The sequence below is a fragment of the Salvia miltiorrhiza genome, chromosome 1 (genome assembly GCF_028751815.1).
Source record: "Salvia miltiorrhiza cultivar Shanhuang (shh) chromosome 1, IMPLAD_Smil_shh, whole genome shotgun sequence".
Classification (NCBI taxonomy): Eukaryota; Viridiplantae; Streptophyta; class Magnoliopsida; order Lamiales; family Lamiaceae; genus Salvia; species Salvia miltiorrhiza.
Window position 1 is genome coordinate 20,510,553 of NC_080387.1, and position 22,826 is coordinate 20,533,378.

Consider the following 22,826-nt stretch of genomic DNA (forward strand, 5'->3'; position numbering starts at 1 on the left):
TATCAATATTGTATGACTAGGAGTATTCAAATAGTTTAACAATTCATTTCGATTAAAAAAACTTTATAAATGTTCATTCAATTACAACGAACATGTACACCAATGTATAATGAACATCATTAATAAACCAGACATAACAAAATAAATGGAACGAAACATGAGCAGAACGATTATATATATGATAATGGACATGAAACACTTATCAATGAACAATGACAAGTGATATAACTTAATCATTTATTAATATTGTATGACTAGGAGTTTTCAAATAGTTTAATTATTCATTTTGATTAAAAAAAATTATATATATATGTCCATTCAATTATAGCATTGTGTTCATTAAAATATTCACTCAACTAGAACTAAATGGAACTATACACCATATATAACGAATATCATTTATAATTCAGACATAAAAAAAAAATGGAACGAACATGAGTGGAATTACTTTGATAATGCAAAACGATTATGTATATGATAATGCCCATGAAAATACTTATCAATGATAAATAACAAGTGAGCTACTGTAATCATTTATGAATATTGTAGGAATAGGAAAACGATTATATATATGATAATGCACATGAAATACTTATCAATGATAAATAACAAGTGAGCTACTATAATCATTTATGAATATTGTAAGAATAGGAAATTTCAAATAGTTTAACTATGCATTTTGATTAAAAATATTTACATATATGTATGTTCATTAAACTATATGTCTATGTTCATTCAACTATTCATTTTCATTAAAAATATATACATATATATGTTCACACAACTAGAACGAACATGTACAATATGTGTAATGAACATCATTAATAAAGCAGACACAAAAAATAAATGGAACGAACATGAGCGGGATATGTCCATCATGAGATTTCGACCAAAACGATTATATATATGATAATGCACATGAAATACTTATCATCAATGAACATGTATTGTAGAATTATTCTATTCCAGTTAATTAAACACTTTGATTTATGTAAAAAAAAAAAAAAGTACTTTATGGCAACCATTCACACAATTTGGATTAGTTGAATATTTAAATTTTTTTTATATATGCATCATATAGTAACAAATATTTTTTCCTATCTTTCAAAACAAACGAACATAAGAGCAATATATAATGAACATATTAATAATTACTGTATATTCGGAATATGTTCACCACAATTCCAGATACGTGTTTTTTTTATGTTACAAAAAACAAATTAGTTAGCTTATATCGAATGAATTTAACTATCTATTTTCATGAAAAAATAATATATTTAAATTCAACCTCAACGAACAATAATAAGTGAGATACCGTAATGATGTTCGAATATTGTATGACTAGGAGTTTTCAAATAGTTTAACTATTCATTTTGATAAAAAAAAGAAAAAAAATATGCATTCACTCAACTATAACGAACATGCACACCATGTATAACGAACATCATCACCACTGCAGACATAAATTTTTAATGGAACGAACATGAGCTGAATATTTAACGATCACGAGATTCCGAGCAAAACGACTATACATATGATAAGGCACATGAAATACATATCAACGAACATGTATTGTCCATTTAACTATAGCATTGTGTTCATTAAACTATTCACTCAACTAGAACTAAATGGAACTATACACCATGTATAACGAACATCATTTATATTATTAACTTAAATTTTATTAAAAAAACAAAGAGAAAACAGAGAAACCAAAACCCTTGAAAGCACAGAAAAAGCAGACTAAGGGCCGAGCCTCGTTAAAACCTTGATAAGAAAACCCGAGAGGGAAAACCTTACCAAGGAAAAAAGAGTACTCGTACGAAAGAGATGCAAGGGAGCTGAGATGGAGTTATTTCAGAAGCTCCGGCCGAACCATTGCCCCTAAATAACCCCGGCTCCCAAGCACCGAAACAAAGGAACGAAAACAAAACCAACAACAGTTGACAGCAGCCCAACCCCAAGCAAAACTAAGAGCTGAAAAACAAGAAACAAAAAATGAGAAACAGAAACTCTCCCACCAAGCATGCCGCCATGCACACTGAAACATCCATCGCTCCCAACCGAGCCTCCAACGCCCTCCATGCACATCAAACCATGCACAACAGACGCACATAGCCCAACATCCGCCCCCAACCCAAACCAAACGCCGCAGGCGTCCAAAACACAGCAACGCCAAAGCTAAAAATGAGAGACCGTACGCATGTGGCTATGACAAGACATATCCTGTCGAACAGCTGCTTGGATTACCTCGATTTCGTGAGGCCACCATCCCTCCTGCCGATCATTATTAGCGAGAATATCAGCCACTTTATTCCCTTCCCGGAAGATGTGAGTCACATGAATCACGAAACTCTTAAGAAGTAATAACACTCTCTTCCATTGAGCTGCGAATCGCCAAGGAACAGCACTTGAACGGGATTGCAGTAGCTGAACAATATAAGTTGAATCCGATTCGATCCATAAATGATGCCAGCTGCGTGAGTGAGCAATTTTAATTGCCGTGATAGCAGCAAGGAGCTCCGCTTCGAAGGCGAAACCGATACCTCCTTTGATATGGAAGCAACCCCGAACCCAGCTAAATTTATCTCTGAACACTCCACCAGCTGAAATTTTTCCCGGAGCGCCTAACGCCGAACCATCAGTATTAACTTTAATCCAGTTCTGTGAAGGAGGCCACCAGTAGACGTTAACAAACTCAGGAGGCGTAGCCGCCCTCGCTTTAATGTTAATTTTCCGAAGAATCAGTAACTCCTCACAAGAATTCCGCATGTGCCCCACTTTCCTGAAGTTACACTCCGTCTCCAAAAAAGCAACTCTAATCGATTTTAAAACGCACCTCCAACTGAATTTTTCCTCCTCAAAGATGCAAGAGTTCCTGTGTCTCCAAATACTCCATAAACAAGTGATGATGCCAACTTTCCAATAGCACGCCAACTGCTTACTCATATCTTGCTGGTTCCAGGCCGCAATAAGGAAGCTGTGAATGTCAACGCAGCAGAGCAGATAAGTACGATTAAACCAGTCCAGAAAATTGCTCCACACCATTTGAACCTTAGAGCAACTCCAGAAAACATGATCCATGGTTTCCCCTCCGTCCATACAGAGCGCGCAATGATTTGGCATAATGAGCCCATATTTAATGAGCCGATCCAAAGTCGGCATACGCTCATGAAGGATACGCCAGCAAATAAGAGATCTCCTGATAGGAATATGCTTTTCCCAGAGCCAGCTTCCCCATTTAACCTTCGAAAAACGATGGCAATTTTGTTCAAAAGCAAGAGCAGCTGTTACATTACCATTAAGAGATGGCTTCCAAAATCTCGTGTCTTCGTCATCTCCGATAGGAAGAAGGAGAATATCACAAACGATCTCTGGGAAGGAATCCACAAAAGATTGTGTAAAATGCCAAATCCCATCGTGAAAATAGTCCTCCACCGAATGGGAGAGAAAATCATGCACGTAGCGGGGCACTCCACATTTATCCGCGACACGATATCCTAACCAATCATCAGTCCAAAAATTAATGTGAGTTCCAGTACCAATATAACAATAAGAGTCATGAAGTAACTGACTGATCTCATTACGAAGACCATTCCACACCGAAGAAGGAGCCATCACCACTCTCGACTGCCCAAAAGGCTTGAGATATCTTTCTTTCATCAAATTATAGCCAAAACCTTTCCCACATAAAACGTTCCAAGCTCGTTTCATAAGAAAGGAGCGATTCATAGTAGTGAAAGAACGGATGCCCAGCCCTCCCTCCTCCTTGATAGCGCAAACCCGCGCCCAAGCCACCGTGCAAACTGGGATTTTATCAGCATCCCCGGTCCATATGAAATTGCGACACTTCGCATCTAACTCCTTGAGCAACGTACGGGGCCATCTATAAATCATCATAGAATGAGTTAAAGAACTTTGGATCACCGATTTAACCAAGCAAACTCTACCCGCCATCGAAAGTTGCTGACCGCGCCATCTAGAGAACTTATTCACAATCTTATAATGAATATTCCGAAGATAGGAAGAGCGAACACGCCCCACAAAGAGAGGAACGCCGAGATAAGTGCAAGGCAACGAACCAATCTTAAAATCCACCGTGAACCCAATCGACCGCCTGAGATGAGAAGGCACTTTATCCGAATAGAAGATGCTAGACTTTGCGGGGCTATAAATGTCACAGCCACTATCCCAATGACGGGTTAACCGGGTTATGACTTGGGTGAACAATAAGAAATGGAAATTTAAAAGGGATTTACTAAATAACCAACATTAATAACAACAAACTAGTGGTATATATATATATATAACCACTTGGGTAATTAAGAAACGAGCCAGCCATAACGACTAAACCCCAAATGAAAGTTAAACAAAATGAAGGAGTAATAAGTTCCACAATACGATAACAAATTCAGAGTGTTTGCAGCGGAAAAAACGTGTGAGTTATGCATATGGAGATGCATACTCAAGGTTTCATTACATAAACATCAAAAGGGAAATCCGCTCAACACCGATCCATTCCATCGCCTGCTCAACCTGCACATTTAGAAATACATGCAGGGCTGAGTATAAAAATACTCAGTGACATAAGCCGAAAATACAACATGCATACATATATAAATTGAACTGCCATAACAGTAACACACAGGGGTTTTCATAAATGATCTGCGCTTACTAAAACATTTCGTTCATTTTCATAAAGGTGGATGCATCCCATTTTCAGTCTATATGATCCATATCTGTCCTTTCTGTCACGCGCCGGGAAGGAGGCCTCCTTACCACGGACGCCAAGACCGGTCGCAAGCGACTCGCGGTCTCCATAAGTGTACACGTTAACCCTAGCTAGCGACCTTTGTCTAGCATAGGATCCCAATTGGATTTCCTTTAAAGTTGGCGAACCAACACAGATAGGATACATATAAAAACATAAATATTTTGGCAGTCAATCATTTCATAAACATTTCATTTTCATAACATTTTCATTTTCATAAAGGGCATTAAACATATAAGCATTTCATAAGAACTGAATAAATAGTCAAAACATATCATGCATATATATTCGCATATGAGGCCTACGTCACGCAGGGGATCTCTATATACGTAATAATAAAATAATGCCCACATCAATTGTTCTTAAAGTTGGCGTGGAGTCGTTTCTTCTTCTGCTTCACTTTCTGTCGCCCGGACCTTCATTGATGAAGAGTCGATAAGTTCGTGAAGAAATTGTCATAAGACAAAGTCTAATTCTACGTGCCTAAGGTATCTTTTAATGTTTTAGGGTTCTAGCATCCATATTAATCTCGTTTCATTCAATCAATAAAATGTAACCAATTATCATGTAACTATCATATAGGTTCGAACCCATTTGTTCGAACATCAACATGTACATAATCCATAACCTCCTTCTACACCCGTCATTTAGTCAAGTACTCCATCAATTAAGAACAAGCTATATATTATTACCCTGAAAATTTAATCATTATAAATCATGCTTTCTCATACTTCGCACATTTTCATCACTTAAATAAATAAATCATTTATAAACACATGCTTAGCAATTTAATATCTCAATTAAATCCCAAGCTCATTTGATAAAGTAAATCATATACTTAATCATTCTATAACACAATTCCACATAAATAGTCTCAATATATTTTTTTTTTTTTTTTTTTTTAAACATGAAGCCATTCTAATAGGACATTTTAAATCCCATTGAGATGAAATAAAACATTTTAACCATTTAAAACTCATACTCATAAAGCCTTGAAATATTATAATAAATGAGGGCTTAATCCCAAAATATTTCTTTTAAAGTCCATCAATAAATTTAAATAAAAGAACGGACTTCATTTAAAATAAATAGTCCCAACTTTCAATATTAAAATTTAAATCAAGAGATTTAAATTCACTAAATAATTTAGTGAAGATTCAAACATTTTTAAAAGAAATAAGGCCAAAATTTCGTAGGCTTTATTATTCAATTAACAGGTCAAAACTTAGTTAAATTTGAGCCCAAAACAATTAAAATAAATGCCCAACAGAATTTATAGCAAATTGGGCCCAGCAGAAGTAATTAAAATCGGCCCAACAACTATAAAACAAATTCGGCCCAATGGAAAGAGAATGGGCTTGAGCCCCAATTAAACCTAACCCTAATACATACATAACACACACGCACAACACACACAACACACACCAGCCCCTTTGCTCTCTCTTTCTCTCGGCTCTCTCGCCCCTCTCGCTTCTCTGCTCGGTCGAGTGCGGCGCCGCCTCCGGCGCGCCGCCTCGCCGGACGCTTCCCCCCCTTCTCTCTCTCCCCTGTCTCTTTCGTCCGCCCCTCTCCCTCTGTTATTTCTCCCTCGCCGGTAATCGATGCCTGTGCCGCCTTGACGACCACAGCCGCCGCCTCGCTGTGAAGGAGCTCGGCCGCCGTCCGTCTGGCTGGAATCGTGGTGGAGGCCGAGCCTTGCCTCGCCGGAAAGGTAGGTTCCAAATCTTCCCCCTTTTCCTCTCTTTTCTATTTTTAAACCCAGATCTGAAATTTCCCTTATTTCCCTCTTTTCCGGCCGGTCAGGAACAGCCCGTTGCTCCCGCCGTCGTGTCGCCGCTGCCGATGCCGCCGCGTCGTCGTCACCGGAGGAGATAAGTCCTCCCCTCCCTCTCTTCTTCCTTTCCCCTTTTTTTTTTATTTTTACAGAAGCCCTAACCATCTCTCTCTCTACCCTCTTCTCTCTCGTTTTGGCAGGACAAGGGCTAGCGGCTGTGCCGCCGCCGCCGTCGCCGACCGTGAGCAGCCCCCGGCTGCTCTCACCTCTTTCCCCATTTTCGGACATACACAGAAGGCAAAGACACAAGAACCCCCAAATTTCAGTCACACGCACAAAAGAAAAATTAGGGTTTTATTAATCTGTTCTTTCAATCATTCATTTCCTTTTTATTAAAACTGATTGTACATGTAATAGATTAGAGAATATAGTAAAATGTGTGCGTGTGTATTATTCTGTTGGTGGTTCTCTGATGGTGATAAGCTGATGTAATTGAAACAATAATAGTCTAAAAGAAGTGGTAATGGATGCGTGTGTTCGATCTGTTTTCATTTGAATCATAGTTTTGTAATTTAACAAATGAATGTATGGAGAAAGTAAAGTAGGAGGTAACCTTGATATGAGGGGTGGTGTTGGCAATAGTTCGATTCTGCAATTTGTTGATCACAAAGTAAGAATGAATTTTTTTTGAAATTGAAACTGGAAGATTAATGAAGAGTAAGACATTTAATTACCTACCTTCTTGATTTGGAACTTGAAACAAACTTGATAATTTCTTTGAAGGACCCGTGAGGAGTAGGAGGAAAGAAAATGGTAATTTAGAAGATTAGAGAGAGAGGATTTCTTAATGAGGAATCTGCAAGATGTAGTGCTGAATATGTAATGTAGTGGTGGAGAAATAAAAAAAATGAAGTGTATGGAGAGTTAGGTGTATTGGTGGGGAGCAAAGGGTGGTGGTTGAAGAGGTGGAAAGCATGGCTTTAGCAAAGTTAAAGAAAAGGAGTTGATAATATAATTAGATAGTGGAAGACACTATCTTAATCATAATCTTCCTCTTAAAGCCAGCAAATTAGATAGTGAGCTTATATGCAAGGATTTCTTCCTGTACTTAGAAAAAAAATCAATTACTGCATTGATTGATAGTGGTGGTGGAAGTTCTAATTGTAAATAATAATAAATCTTTAGGTCTTGGTTACTCAGTGCATCTACTATTTAATCGCGTGTTTGCAATCAAATACTGGCTTCTGCTTATTATTCGTGTATAAATTAAATACGTAGATTTAATTCACTTTACAAGCCGCTCAAACCACTAATTAAACTTGTGCACCATATTTATAAAGATCCTTTAAATCTCAAATGGATTTAAATAACAATAAGAATTAAGCACATCAGATAAATCAAATCAGTTTTATTATTAATGGATGTCGAACCCTAATTATTAAATCTTAAATCAGTGATTAAAAACTGGGATGTGACAATAAATTTGACCAGAAAGCGAGCCATAAAAGTCTAGGATCTTCTTAATAGTCGACGCATTATCAATAGTAGCCTTGCAGAAGATCAAAATATCATCCGCGTAGAGAAGGTGCGTGGGAAAATGCGAATAGCGGGTCATCTTCATAGGGACCAGGTGATCCGACGCCACACAATTAGCGAAAAGCACGCTCAAAACATCCTCCGCAATACCAAATAAAAGAGGAGAAAGCGGGTCCCCTTGCCTAACCCCACGAGAACAGGCAAAATAACCATGGGTTTTACCATTGTAAAGAATAGAGAGCCTGGCAGACGTAAGAAGAATCTCGATCCAGCGAATAAACTGAGCGTCATAACCAGCCACACGCAACACCTTTAAAATGAAGTCCCACCGAAGCGTATAAAAGGCTTTGCTTATATCAATTTTACAAGCCATATTCCTACCGCCACCAGTTCGCCTCATACAATTAACACCCTCCGATCCGAGCATGATGCAGTCATGGATAGAGCGGCCGCTAATAAACCCAAATTGATTCATCGTCACACATTTAGCAGCCACCAAGCTAAGACGATTCGCTAAAATCTTGGGGATGATTTTATAGAAAAAATTGGAAAGAACGATAGGCCTAAGATCCGTGACCGAATTAACCACATCCTTTTTCGGCAACAACACCATGAAGCTGGAATTACAACCATTCGGAAGATAAGCATTCTGGAAAAAAGCTCTAACCGCTCTCCAAATGTCACCCTTGATAATCCCCCAACATGATTGGAAAAATTTCCCCGAAAAACCATCGGGGCCAGGCGAACTAGAACTATCCATAGCAAAGACAGCAGCAGTAATCTCTTCCTCCTCAGGAATTCTAGTAAGGAGTCGATTATGATGATCATCCACCACCTGGTCGATAGACGCCTCAATAGCAGCAATGTCAACCTCCTGAGTATTATTCTCCTGAAACAAAGAAGAGAAATAATCAACAATATGTTGGTTGATTGCGCTCTGGTCATACACCACTTCATCTGCAATCGTGAGATGCGAAATAACATGCGGCTTTTTCTTGTATTTGAGCATCATGTGAAAGAAGGCAGAATTCCGGTCCCCATCATTCAACCATTTAACCCGGGCTTTTTGCTGCAGTAAACTATTCTTTCTGGACAGAGTCGTGTTGATTTTAGCTTGCATCGAGACCTCTCTCTCAAACAGATCATCATTGTAGCCCATCGAAGCAATTTGATTCTGGACCTCCAGAAGGTCCTCATTCAGTTCCTTAAGACGGCAGTCCACCTGCCCAAACACATTCTTGTTCCAACACTTCAACGTCCCACGAAGTCTCTTAAGCTTGAACATCACTGTGAAAATAGGACATCTGCTGTCCACATCTTTAACCCACGACTCAGCCACCATATCTTGGAAGCCCTCATGCAAAGTCCACATATTCAAGAATTTAAAAAACCGAGGCCCATTATTCATATTTGTCTCACACTTAAGTAAGACCGGAGAATGATCCGACGTGACTCGAGGCAAAATCTGAGAATGACACGAAGTCCAAGAGGCCGCAAACTCCTCCGAGATCAGCGCTCTATCAATGGTTGATTCCACATGCGAGACCAAGTATACTTCAGACCAACTTTAGGCGGCTCAATAAAACCGGTGGTATCAATAAGCTCACGAAATTCTCTGCAAGAACTGGAGTTAGGAAGACAAGCACTACTTCTTTCATGGGCGCCTTTAACAGCGTTAAAATCTCCAATGAAAACCACCGAACCCGAAATATGATCCAGCAAATCCAGCCAGAGCCGACGCCGGAGTATATACGTATTCGCACCGTGAACAATAGCAGCCTTAAAATTCAAATTGTTCCAAACACAATCAATAATGATTGCCTGCTCAGAGGAAAAGATCACCTGAGCCACAACATCAGGATGAACCAAGCACCAGATATTAGAACGTTTGTTAATCCTTGAGTTTTGATGACAGGGAATAAGATTAAGCGACTTCCAAAACGAAGAAGGAATCTTAGAGAACTTAACTTTGGGCTCAATGATACCCAAAATCATAGGAGAAAACGAGCGACAATGCTCTTTAAGAATCAGTTGAGATTCATCCGTGAGTCCCCGGACGTTCCAAACCATCACATTCATGAGGAAACTAATTCGATGTGGATCGGGCATCCTCCCTCTCCACTTCCTTAGCCCACCTCTTTGCAGAGATATTATCCATAGTTTGAGCACTCGAGTTTTTCTCTTGCCTGATAACAAAGTCCCTAGGACTATGTCCCGCCGCGACAGCTTCAGATAATTTTTTGTTGATAATGATCTCTGATGGCGAAGCTGCTCTATTTTGTTGTCCCCCTTTCTGTTCGGGTTTCCTCAATCTCACTTTTATACTATCATCAGAAGGTACAATTTTCCGATTTGTAGACCCTGATGGTCTGCCCCGTTTTTTAACCGGGGGCGGCACCAAATCATTCATTTGTTCCGATTGCTCCTGCAACACCTATTCTGTCCCAACAATCATTTGCGTCTCCTCTACGGATTTGCCTCCCTTAATCGGAACGTCTGGTGGCCTCTCCTCCTCCGCTCTCCTGGTCGGAGGACTATCTTCCACCACATTCTGAACATGCGTTCCCTCCGGCATCACCGATGGCTCCTCCGCCAACTTTCCAGGGTCCATGTTCGATTGCAGTTCCTCCTCAAAAATGGTCTCAGCATCAGATTCCCCATTCTCATTGTTATCCTCCAAAAACTCCTTGTCTTTCTCCATCTGTCTTTCCAGCCCCTCCGTATCCACCCTCACAATAATATTTTCGAGCAAGTCAGGACCATACAAATCATCAGCGTTCTTACTGTCCTTTCCCTCATCATTTATAATTCAGACATAAAAGAATAAATGGAACGAACATGAGTGGAATATTTAACGATCATGAGATTTCGAGCAAAACAATCATATATATGATAATGCACATGAAATACTTATCAATGATAAGAACGGTAAGAAGCTGGTACCTGCGAATTTGAAATCGTTATTTAAAAAGAAAACGAACTTAAACAATACATGTAAAAACCTTAAATAAAAAGAAATGCAATGCAAGAAAGAAAAAACAAAGTATCAACCTCGTCGTATATATTATATAACAAAGTCATAATCCGAAATAGACAAGTCAAAACTTGGGACATCATCTTTCTTAATATTAAGGTTGCGTTTCTTGGTTTGTGCGGCAGCTGATACAGTGTCAATCCATGTTAAGAATTCATCAGGATATTCTATATCATCCTCAATATCAACGATAACCGGCGTTGGATGTTCGGATATGGGTATATTTACGGCTATCCGCATGCCAGTTAATAGTGATGCCTCCTCAACACTATCCTTAAAGATCTTCGTTTGCCTTTCCCTTAAGCTTGCACTATTTGCAAGCTTTCGAAGAGCTGCCATCTTATCAGCTATGTACCTGGCATCATCCCTGAGCTTCTTTGATACTACGAGCTCCTCAACTCCACCATCGTCTGCTTCGTCGTTGATTGTTGCAGGATCTATAGTTCGAACCATGTATCTTGCTGGCAGTTCCAATGGCTCGCGCAGCCTCCCAATACCGAAACTGGGTTGATTCATTTCCAAGCGTTGTCTCTCGCGTAGATCACTACTATACCAGTTCATCATAATTGGAAATTGTCTTTTAGGTATGGCCTCATCAATGTTGAACTTATCCACATAAAACAACTACAAAAAAAATAAAATTAAAAAACATATATACTAACGAAAATATAGGAATTAACTAATTTAGATATAAACTGAAAGATACCTAAAAATATGAAATTCATTGCAAGTACGTACCACCAAAAATAGTGATGGCCCGGTGTGCATCTTCGACTCATCTCCACCCCATGTTTTCCTATGTTGAATCAGGCTTTTCAACACATAATCTCCCCAATCCCATTTGTCCAAAGTATCCATGTCATATAGAGTATTCAAGATAAATGGGTGGACAGTACCATTTGGACAGCTCTCAAACAATGCAAATGCCATTGCAATCATAAAGTGTCTTTTAAACCACGTCCCTCCACTCTTACAATTCAACATTACAGTTAGAACAACACCAATCTTGATTTTGTCTCTGTTGTCACCATTAAAAAAATGCAAACCATTTGTCAAACAGCTCGCTGTTGGATTAACGTTCGAAGGCACGGATTTTCTGCACACCGTTCGGGATACCAAAGACACGATACACATCGTCGACGGTAATCGTCACACGGCAACTGTTATTAATTTCTAAACTGCGCGATACTGGATTGAATTTATTCAACGCCCAATATCCCAGTCTTCCGGGCAACTCCTTTACCTTCAATTCTAAGATATTACCAAATCCAATATCCCTAACCGCATCATTTTTAGCAGAGTTTAATTTCAACAAGGCATCGTGGAATGCTGCAGTTGTTGATCTTGTCTTCATTGAAGGCAATCTGGACCTCCCACTTGTGCACCTAGCAGCTTTGGTATACTTAATGCTCCTTTAGCAGGTTCATCAACAAGTACAATATTTCGATTTATTACATTAGCTAGGGGCAAGACTTAGGAGTTTTGTCTGGACAATGTATCGACGACGAAGATGCCTTAACTGCATTAAACAAATAATGCATGTCTGTTTAACGACCGTCAAGAAAGAGTATATAAAAACATGAGGGGTAGGATGGATACGTGTTGAATGGCATGAACATACCTCTTTCTTGATCAGCCGATGTTATGCTACCTGGTGATCGAAAATAAACATTGGATTTACCTAAATATAAGTTACACAATTCATTAACGTATTAGACTAATACAACCACTGATTTTTCAAATAACCATGCACCAATAAGATTTTAATATATTACCCTTCTTAAATGGAGTTCGCTGCATATGAATCACTTTCGTACGTTTCCTATCTGGAGAATTTGACGTGCCACTTGGGGTATCTGTACCATAAGACATTAGATGTAAATAAATAGACTGAATAAAAGTACTCAAATAATGGGTTTAGTCGTTAAAGTTTACCCGGTACTACAAGTTCTGTTCGCTGCAACGGTTCCATGCCTACCAACCAAATAACATATTTTAGAAACCATAAGATGGTTGATTCACAAACTCGCTCAAACTTACAGTAGATTCAATTTAGCATTGCATAAGTTACACACGTCAAAACGTTCACATCCGGGCGCAAAAAAAATATAAAGAAAAGAATTATACTTGTACAATTACTGTTAATCAAACTAAAATTTCATTCACAAATAGCTTAAATGAGTCAATTGACCCGATAATCATGAGTTTAGACATTGTGAACGAAAGTATTACTTGTTAACATATATGTTTTGCAAGATTAAATTCCTTTGCCTAATTCACATGCCTCTTACTGCAAGCACCTTTAATACCAACACTACACAAATATCAAAGAACTATAAAGATTTACGCATTACTCAGCAGAAATAATGTTCTTATTGTTTACCTATGAACAAGGAATATTTTCAATGAACAAACGACTAATATCAAAAATTAACAAGCCTCACTCTTGTTCGTCGAAATTAGCATTCCAACCTCCAAATCGATCGTCGAAAATATTTCCAGAATGCATATATGATAGTGCGGCGAATGAATGTAATTATAGATGGTTCGTCGACGACCGGAGAATCACACATAATCAATACACGAGGATTATCGGTGTTGAAACATAAATGAAATAGATACCAGGAATCAAACCCCATTGAATCGAAATGTGAGCTGATGTAGATTAGGAAACTGAGTGATTGTAGGAATTGTGTCGATCTGACGAATTTATGTCCGCCGTGTTTTTACTTTTTTAACCCTTCGAAGAGGATTTGTATTCCATTTGGGCGAAGAGTATTTTAAAATCACAGAAATAACTGCAAATCTCGTCCATTGATCAATTCATATCTAATGATCTAGATTCGGTCTCTTATCTCTATATAAAAAGTGGGTATGGTTGAAGCCAACCATATATATATATATATATATGAAACAATAGGGCCGGATGGCCCTATTAGTGATTGAAACTTAAATTTTGTCCACAAAATTTGAAATATCAATATTTGGCCATCTTTTATGTGCTATACCTAATCTACCCTTTAATCCAATAGATCCAACAGCTTCCTTTGACCCGGATCCAGATTTAGGGATTAACCCATGCAGCAGCACATACACATGATTCAGTTTTCATCATCTCTCTCTCTCTATCTCGCCTGCGACGTGAACTTTCATCCGGCCAATTCTCCTCTCCGCCTGTTTCATAAGTTGCGACGATGATGAATGAAGCTAATTCTCTTCTCCGCCTGTATCTCGCTCTCGCCGGCGCCGACGAAGAGATTAGAGAGACGATTATCCTCTTCTCCTCCTCTATCTCACCGCGATCGACGTATCTGCAACCTCTCTCTGATTGTCCTCTCCGCCTCTATCTCTCTCTCTCGCAGGCGCCGACGAAGAGACTAGGCGGTGGATCTGATCTGATCGTTGCGGCGCCACCTCCTCCATCGGCAGATCTGATCTCCGCCTCCTTCGATTTCAGCCATCGACAGATCTGATCTAATCTAATCTGTGCTGCACGTATGGCACTTATGGCACTATTAGTGCCATAAGTGCACACTTCCCCCTAGGGTTTAGATATTCCATTTAGGGTTTAGATTATGCATTTGGGGTTTAGATGTTCCATTTAGGGTTTAGATTATTCATTTAGGGTTTAAATGTTCCATTTAGGTTTAAATGATGTTGTTGTGTCTGTATTTGTGCTGCACGTATGGCACTTATGGCACTGTGCCATAAGTGCCAACGGAAATCCAAAATAAAACCAAGTAAAATGGTCATTTTGGCACTTATGGCACTAATAGTGCCATAAATGCCAACGGAAATCCAAAATAAAACCAAAGTAAAATCTTAGCACTTATGGCACTAATAGTGCCATAAGTGCCTAACCCGACCCGGCACGCGACCCGCGTGCCTGATCCTACCCGATCCGCCTAATTAAGGGTAAAAACGTCCAAATCAATAAAAATGGCCAAATTTTGTGTTTTTTCAATGTGTGGCCATAAATTGTGTTTTATGCTTCATTTTGGCTACTTCAAAATTTTACTCTATATATATATATATATATGGAAGGGCTAAAATAAGAGCATTTCTTAAGATATAAAATAAAAATCATTTTCAGCCCTTAGATCATCAAGATCTACGGTTGATTCGCAATCCTGTTGGATGGATTTATGGTCATGAGTTCGAATCCCAAAGGTAGCAAAAATTTATTTTTCACAATTCATTCCTTTATACAGCGAATTCATACATGTTCTACATAAAATTCATACACTAAAAATTGCTCTTATTTCTTATTTTAAAATGTGCTCTCACGGTAGCCCACCCCTATATATATATATATATATATATATATATATATATATATATTAATTTTTGTGTAAAATTATGCATTTTTTGTTTATGTATATACATATTTGTGTTTAATTATATATTTGGGTTTACATAATATCTTTTCTCTATATATATTTAGACACATAATTCTATGTAACTAAACAAAAGAAGTTGTGAAACGTTATTTAGGTTCTAATTGCTTTATAACGGACTTAATTAGTTTTCGCGAGTAGCTTGTTCATCATTTAGTGCTCGTTTGGTTCAAGTAGAGGAATGGAAAGGGAATGGAATCAAATAAAGGAGTCAAATGGTAACATGATAACCATTACTTTTATTGAGTGTTTGGTTAAACAATGTAAAATAATCATTAGTAAGGGATTCTCTTTTTTTTGTTTCCCCTCTATTTTGAGGGATAACAAATTAGGTGATTGGGTTATCCTTAAGTAAGGGTAATGATTATCTCATTACACAGATCAAACAATAAATAATGAATTCAATTACTTGATTCCAACCTCTAAAAACACCCAACCAAATGTACTCATGTGCACAATTAGTTACGTTTCTCTTAAATACATTTGGTTTTAATTTTAAGGAAACTTTGGGAAAGATCCGTGTGAAAGTGACAATCCTATGTAATTACTAATTACGGGCGGCCGAGAATGAATCTATCAGTCTTTTTCGTTGGTGCACACCAACAATTAATTCGTATTAATATATTTCATCTCCGGACTATGTAAAAATTAGGGTGATTGCATATGAATAAAAAATTATATTTAAATAATTGAATTTTTTATTATTTTAATTTTTTGACAATTATTAATTGCCTTTAAATTAATATTATGATGAACGCTTAAAATTATCTACGTACATAACTTAAATGATGAATGTATTAAACGATTTAGTTGAATATTTATGCCACTTCAATTAGCCACAATTGACATTAATTTATTAATTCTCCAAGCTTTCTTATTATACGAGATGGTTAGTTTCTATATACAGTGAATGGATAGAATAAAAATTCATTTTACAATATAAATTATGAACCATTTTTAGTTCTTAGATTGTGAAGATTTACGATAAATTCATCATTTATTAAATCAATTTGTGATCCTAAATTCATTTTATTTTAATTTATAATTTTAACCACAACTTTGTCTTATGTTCACAGTCCGTAGTTTATATTTTAAAATAAATTTATAATAAGCTCACAATATATATATATATATATATATATATATATGTGTGTGTGTGTGTGTGTGTGCGCGTGTGTGTGTGTTAATGGTATGAAATCTACATTTAGGATAGTAAAAATCAAATAGTTGTCTACCTAGTATTATTTCAAGGGCAAATTGCATGAAAATACCCCACCTTTTTTCAAATTTGATTTTTTGACAAACTTATTTTTTGTTGCAAAAATTTGAACGAGCTTTCAATTTGTTGCAATGTCCGGCCCGTTAAATTTTCGGGCCAAATTAAATCTTAGTTGGCAGCCCGGCTGCCAACGTGGCATTAAAAACGCCAAATCACACTCACACGTCACCCTCTCTCCCTCTCTCTCTCTCTCTCCACCCTCTCACCCTCCTCTACTTCTTCCTCCTCACCCCCCGCCAATTCCCCATCCCCCTCTCCGACGAGCTCGATGTAGCTGGGGAATTCGAGATCTGGGGAGAGGCGGGAGAGATCGAAGAGGAAGGTGTGGAGGTAGTTGAAGGAGCGGAGGGGGATGCAGTGCTGGGAGATTAGGGCGAAGTAGGCGTTGGCGGGGTCGTCGAGCATGGCGGTGGCGAGGAGGCGGCGGGCGGCGGAGATGAGGGTGGCGGAGGAGCGGTGGGTGCGCTTGGCGGGGATGAGGCGGCCGCGGAAGACGCCGCGGAGGGGGGGAGGGAGGCGAAGGGGTCGGCGTGGATGTAGATGTTGAAGCGGTGGGGGTGGGCGGTGGAGAAGAAGCGTTCCCAGAGGGGGGCGAAGTGGAGGGCGGAGTTGGTGAGGAAGAGGAAGGCGATCTTGGGGGGGCGGAGAGGTGGGATTTGGCGGCGGGGAGGTGGTGGGGGGAGCGGCGGGAGGAGTCCATGGCGATGGCCTTGTGGAAGAGGGAGAGGTCGTCGAGCTCGTCGGAGAGAGGGTGGAAAGAGAGAGAGAGAGTGTCGCAGCCCGCAGACCCGACACTAGTAATAGTGGGGTACGAGTATCGATACGACTATTTTTAAAGAATAAAAGATAAGAAGAACTAGGTGAACGTCATGCGGAAGCTCACGTCAAAACATGCTAAGGAAAAACTTCATAAAATTAGCCCAAGGGTAAAATCGTCAGCATTGTCATAACTTTTTAATTATTAAGAATTTCACGAACAAAAACAAAACGCGTATAGTTCATTTTTCATAAGGAAGCATAATTTGCAGAGTATCGCAGCAAAAGGCGAACCGATTATATGTATGAAGACACATAACCGTGAGTGTATTGCTTGATCTCAAAAGAAACTAAGTAGTTCAAACATCAAGACTCTATTATCATCGAGGCAAAATAGTAATTTAATTTACATCATTTGAAACTCTCCCCCATCAGCACCAGTCCAATCTCACTCCCAGCTTAGCCTGCACATTTAGAAATACATGCAGGGCGTGAGTACATAATACTCAGTGGGCAAATGCCGAAAAACAAGAAAGGTGCTCATAGAGCTATAGGTTTGAAACTTGCCACATCTCAGCAACACACAGAAATAAATTAGCATTAAAAGAATCTGTGCATGCAGTTTTCATAATTATGACATCATAAGTAAACGAATGACAGCTGTCAAAGATCTCAACATGCATGTACCACATCTACAACTCATCATCATCAAAGGTACTGAGAAGTAGGCCTCCCTCTCAAGTACCGTGACCGGCCGACCCGAAGACGGCTCGCAGTCACCTCTGTGCACAAAATCCCGCTTGTGGCAGGACCGAATTCGTCTCATCAGTAGAGGGTAACACACAAGCTCAACATCAAAAATTGGCAAGTCAAACAGTTCTCAAATATCATTTATCTCAAAACATTTGTTAATCTCATAACATCATTATATCATTAAATCATTTTAGAAAGCTCGGATAATATTTGTATACTCAAAATATTGCCCACCTGAAGTCCTTCGCTTAATCTGGAAAGAAATCAGGCAACTTACTGCTTCGTCTCGCTCGGGCCTTCATATGTCATCATCACATCGTCATCGTCATCGAAGGTTCATGTGATAAAACAAACCTTAGTCAGAAACTCAAATTCTAAATCCAATCTCTTCTTTACTCTAACTTCTCACTCAACATCTATTTACCCGTTAAAACTCAATCCCTAGGTATACTCGGCTTCTAAGGATTCACACATCCAATTATCGACTTAACTCTCAACTCGGCTCAAACTCATAGCAAACAAGCACATAAACAAGTATAAACACTTAGGCATATTAAAAACACACATAGACAAGTCGAAAACAAGCTTTACTCTGCACTGACTCAACTTTAAAACCTCACCAGACTCTGTACAGACCTCTCCTGGGGTCGTAACTCATACCAAAAGAAACCTCTTCCAGTCCAGTTTCATTTAAAAAAAAGTAGGATCAAAAACTCCAAGTATTTTAGGAGATATGACTGTTTTACTACAGTCTACCATATTCGGCAGTTTTTAGCAACCGAAAAGTTTGATTTTTGAAAAATAGTAAACGTTGTCAAAACGGTCTGAAATTTTGTGGGTACTTAGCTAAGACACTAAGGTCTCAACCATAAAAAGTTGGGTTCCAGAATGCTAAGGAAAGCTACTGGAAACGATGACTCTATTGGCTACTCACCGAACAATTCGGCAGAATGTAGCAGTTTTAGTTTTACATTTTATAAAAATAGCAAACGAAGTCCAAATGACTTGAAATTTTACCAGTGTGCTCAAGACTCGCAAATATACCTACCATAAAAGTTTCAGGGCATTTGGGTATCAAGAACCCCTCGAAAACAGTAGGTCCGTGGGTCGTGAAAAACGACTCCGAAACATACACACAAGTAAACATGCTCAACTCAACAATTAAACAAAGCAAATACATCAAAACTCATTTTAAGCACTTAAAGCACTTAAAAACATTCAAAAACATCAAAAACATCAAAATACTCGTAATACTCAATCTCGACTCTTTTCTTTCGTCATCCACTCAAATCTCATAGAAAACACATCAACGAACATATCTAACAAATTCCTTCTCAATTTCATGCTCGAAATTTCTCAAATACTCAAATATGATCATTTTCATCATATATCTCATTATTCTCATATTTACTCTCTTTTTATCATAAAAACTATATTTATTACCTTTTTATGAAAATCCATGTATCAACATAAAACTCTTAGCAAAACATGGATAAAATTCTCATAATGATCATAGAGCAAATAAACCTCATTTTGTCAAGCATCAAACTCACATCATATAAAAACTCAAAAAAAAAATCATACAAACTAAACTTAGCCAAAATTTTATTTAGCCTACAATAGACTTAATCAAAAATACAAAGACACTACTATCATGCTTAAAAACATATATTCCAAGCAAAAACACTTAAATAACACATAGACTAAAAAGTCCTAATTTTTACTAACTAACTCTTTGAAATTTTTACAAACACATACAAATCTTTAATCCATTCATAGATCTTTCATTTTTAACCAATTATTCTCACATCAAAACCATCAATTCACAAATAAGGGCATATATACACATATCCCTAAATTTTAATAAACTAACCCACATCAAAACTCCAATTGACATCATATACCTAAATTAACCCATCAATCATCATCATCTACACCTCATAGACTCATTTATATCATCAATTCATCATTTAACTCATTAACTCAAAAGTTACCATTTTTAGGGTAAACTAACTTCCATCAAAGTTTCACATCTCAAGACACATATTTCACAACATATATCAAACATCAATATACATCACATAACTCTCATTTTTCACCCCCAAACAAGAAAAGAAAAGGAAAAATTTTGAAAGGGTGGAGACCCTATTTTTCGAAAATTTGGAAAAGAAAAGGAGGGGTGATTTTCTTGCTCATCCTTCAAGAATACACTTACATAACATCTTTCAAACAAGATTTTAGGAAAGACATGGTTACTTACCCAAGTTCTTACCAAAATTTCTCACTTTCTCACTCTACTTTGGAGCTTCTTCTTCAAGGATTCTCTTGATCAATTTAGGATAGATAGTGTTTAGGGAAAGTTTTAGAGTGATGTGAGGTGTTTAGTAGTATTTTTTTGGAAGCTTCGAAGGTTGCTCTAATGGAGGAAAATGGTGGAAGTGTGAGGTGAAGAAGATGAGTGTATGTATGTGTGTTGGGCGAAATTGTAGTGAGGGAGAGAGGGGTGATGGCCGAAAATTTAGTGAGGGAGAGAGAGGTTTGGCTCTTGCAAGATTGAGTTTGATCTTGCATATCTTATGCAATATTTGGTAATTAATGGTCTTCTCTCTCTAATCTTTTCTCTTCTCTCTCTAATCTTTTCTCTCTCTCTCTCTAATCTCTCTCTAATCTCTACACTCTCATCTCCACTCTCTCATCCTCTATACTCTCAATCTCTACTCTCTCAACTCCATACTTAGTCATTTAAGCATATAACATATGGTATGGGAAAATTAAATAAAGTGTGAAGGGTGATTAGATAAAAATCACAAAACTATGGTAAAGTCACTCATTAATAAAATACCATAGTATAATTATTCATGTGACCAAAATAATGATCATAGCACTATTATTAGTGCACTCACTCAATCATAATATTCCTCTTCGTAGGAAAAATAGTTTAAAAAAAAATTATGCCCGGAAAAATTTTCATAAACCGGCGTCATTCGATTTCTCGATAAAAATAACCCATACTTGCTTTGGAAACTCAATCAAAATTCCAAATGCTAAGGTCTCGAATAAAAAATCATAATAACTCGGTCACAGTGACACACATCACGAAAATCACATAATCGATTAGTCACGTAATTTCACATAATGTCACATCAAAGCAGTCGGCAAACAAACAAACTAGACATCTCTCGGACCGACTCTTTTCATCAAGGTTCTCACTCTTTCTTCCTTGACTCTAGGTCAGACTCATTATACCTATTTTCTTTAATAGGTCAGTCAAACTTTGATAACTCAGTATCTGTTAAATTTATTCCCGGTAATCGGAAATAAAATCTCAACTCAATTCAATCAGCATCTCTATCTCAGCTCATTTCTCGAATCTCATCATTCTAACTCTATCCTCGGTTTAGTCACTCGTATCTCTATTTAAAAGACAATCTGTCTTATCTAATCATAAAAAAAATAATCTCGCATCTCGACATCTCAGTTCTCTCATTAGTGTTAAGACACTATCTCACATCATAGGAAAAGTACGGGGTGTTACATCCTACCCCCCTTAAAAAAAATTTCGTCTCGAAATTTGAGTTATTCACCTTCGGGAAAAAGCTCTGGATATTTCTCTTTCATCTTCTCTTCAAGTTCCCATGTTGATTCTTCTTGACCGTGATGTCTCCATTGGATTTTCACCAAAGGAATCGACTTGTTCCTCAATTGTTGGATCTTCCGGTCCAGAATAGCATCAGGTCTCTCTTCATAGCTCAAATCTGGTTCCAGGGACACTTCTTCTTGATGAATGACGTGTTTTGGATCAAACACGTACTTTCTCAATTGAGAAACATGGAAAACGTCATGGACGTTCGCGAAGCTCGGAGGCAACGCTAGTTTATAGGCTACAGGGCCTATCTTCTCTAATACATCATAAGGTCCTATATACCTCGGTTTAAGTTTTCCTTTCACTCCAAAACGGTGAACTCCTCTAGATGGGGAAACTTTTAGAAAAACCTTGTCTCCCTCTTCAAAATGAATCTCCGTCCTTCTGGTGTCTGCATAAGATTTCTGACGATCTTGTGCCTCTTTTATTCTCTGTCGAATCTGTCTCACAATAGTGATCATCTCTTCTATCGCGTCAGGTCCAAGTACCTTTCTCTCTCCAACTTCATCCCAATAAAGCGGAGATCTACACTTCCTTCCATACAAGGCTTCGTATGGAGCCATGTTGATAGTTGACTGAAAACTATTATTGTAAGCAAACTCGATCAGGGGCAAAACTTGCTCCCATTGGCTTCCTCTATCAAGCACTACTGTTCGGATCATGTCCTCCAAAACCTGAATAGTCCTCTCGGACTGTCCGTCTGTTTGCGGATGAAACGCTGTACTAAAATTTAATTTAGTACCCAACTCTTTCTGCATGCTCATCCAAAATCGTGAAGTAAACTTCGAGTCTCGATCTGACGTGATCGTCATCGGTACTCCATGCAATCGCACTATCTCTCGGATATAAATCTGAGCTAACTTGTCAGATCCATAAGTAATCT

The 22,826-nt window shown here is 38.2% G+C and overlaps 3 long non-coding RNA genes across 3 annotated transcripts; 1 reads left to right on the forward strand and 2 right to left on the reverse strand.

The window, feature by feature from the left end:
- Positions 1–4,183: 4,183 nt before the first annotated feature.
- LOC131006932 (uncharacterized) lies at positions 4,184–7,102 on the forward strand. Its single transcript, XR_009095826.1, has 2 exons — positions 4,184–6,482; positions 6,575–7,102. It is a non-coding gene; the product is annotated as an uncharacterized LOC131006932 (long non-coding RNA).
- Positions 5,121–7,765, reverse strand: LOC131006931 (uncharacterized). The gene is made up of 3 exons (XR_009095825.1): positions 7,284–7,765; positions 7,159–7,194; positions 5,121–5,187 (listed from the first exon to the last, which is right to left on the reverse strand). It is a non-coding gene; the product is annotated as an uncharacterized LOC131006931 (long non-coding RNA).
- A 10,005-nt stretch (positions 7,766–17,770) lies between these two features.
- LOC131006933 (uncharacterized) lies at positions 17,771–18,766 on the reverse strand. The gene is made up of 2 exons (XR_009095827.1): positions 18,535–18,766; positions 17,771–18,011 (listed from the first exon to the last, which is right to left on the reverse strand). It is a non-coding gene; the product is annotated as an uncharacterized LOC131006933 (long non-coding RNA).
- Between the last annotated feature and the right edge of the window lie 4,060 nt (positions 18,767–22,826).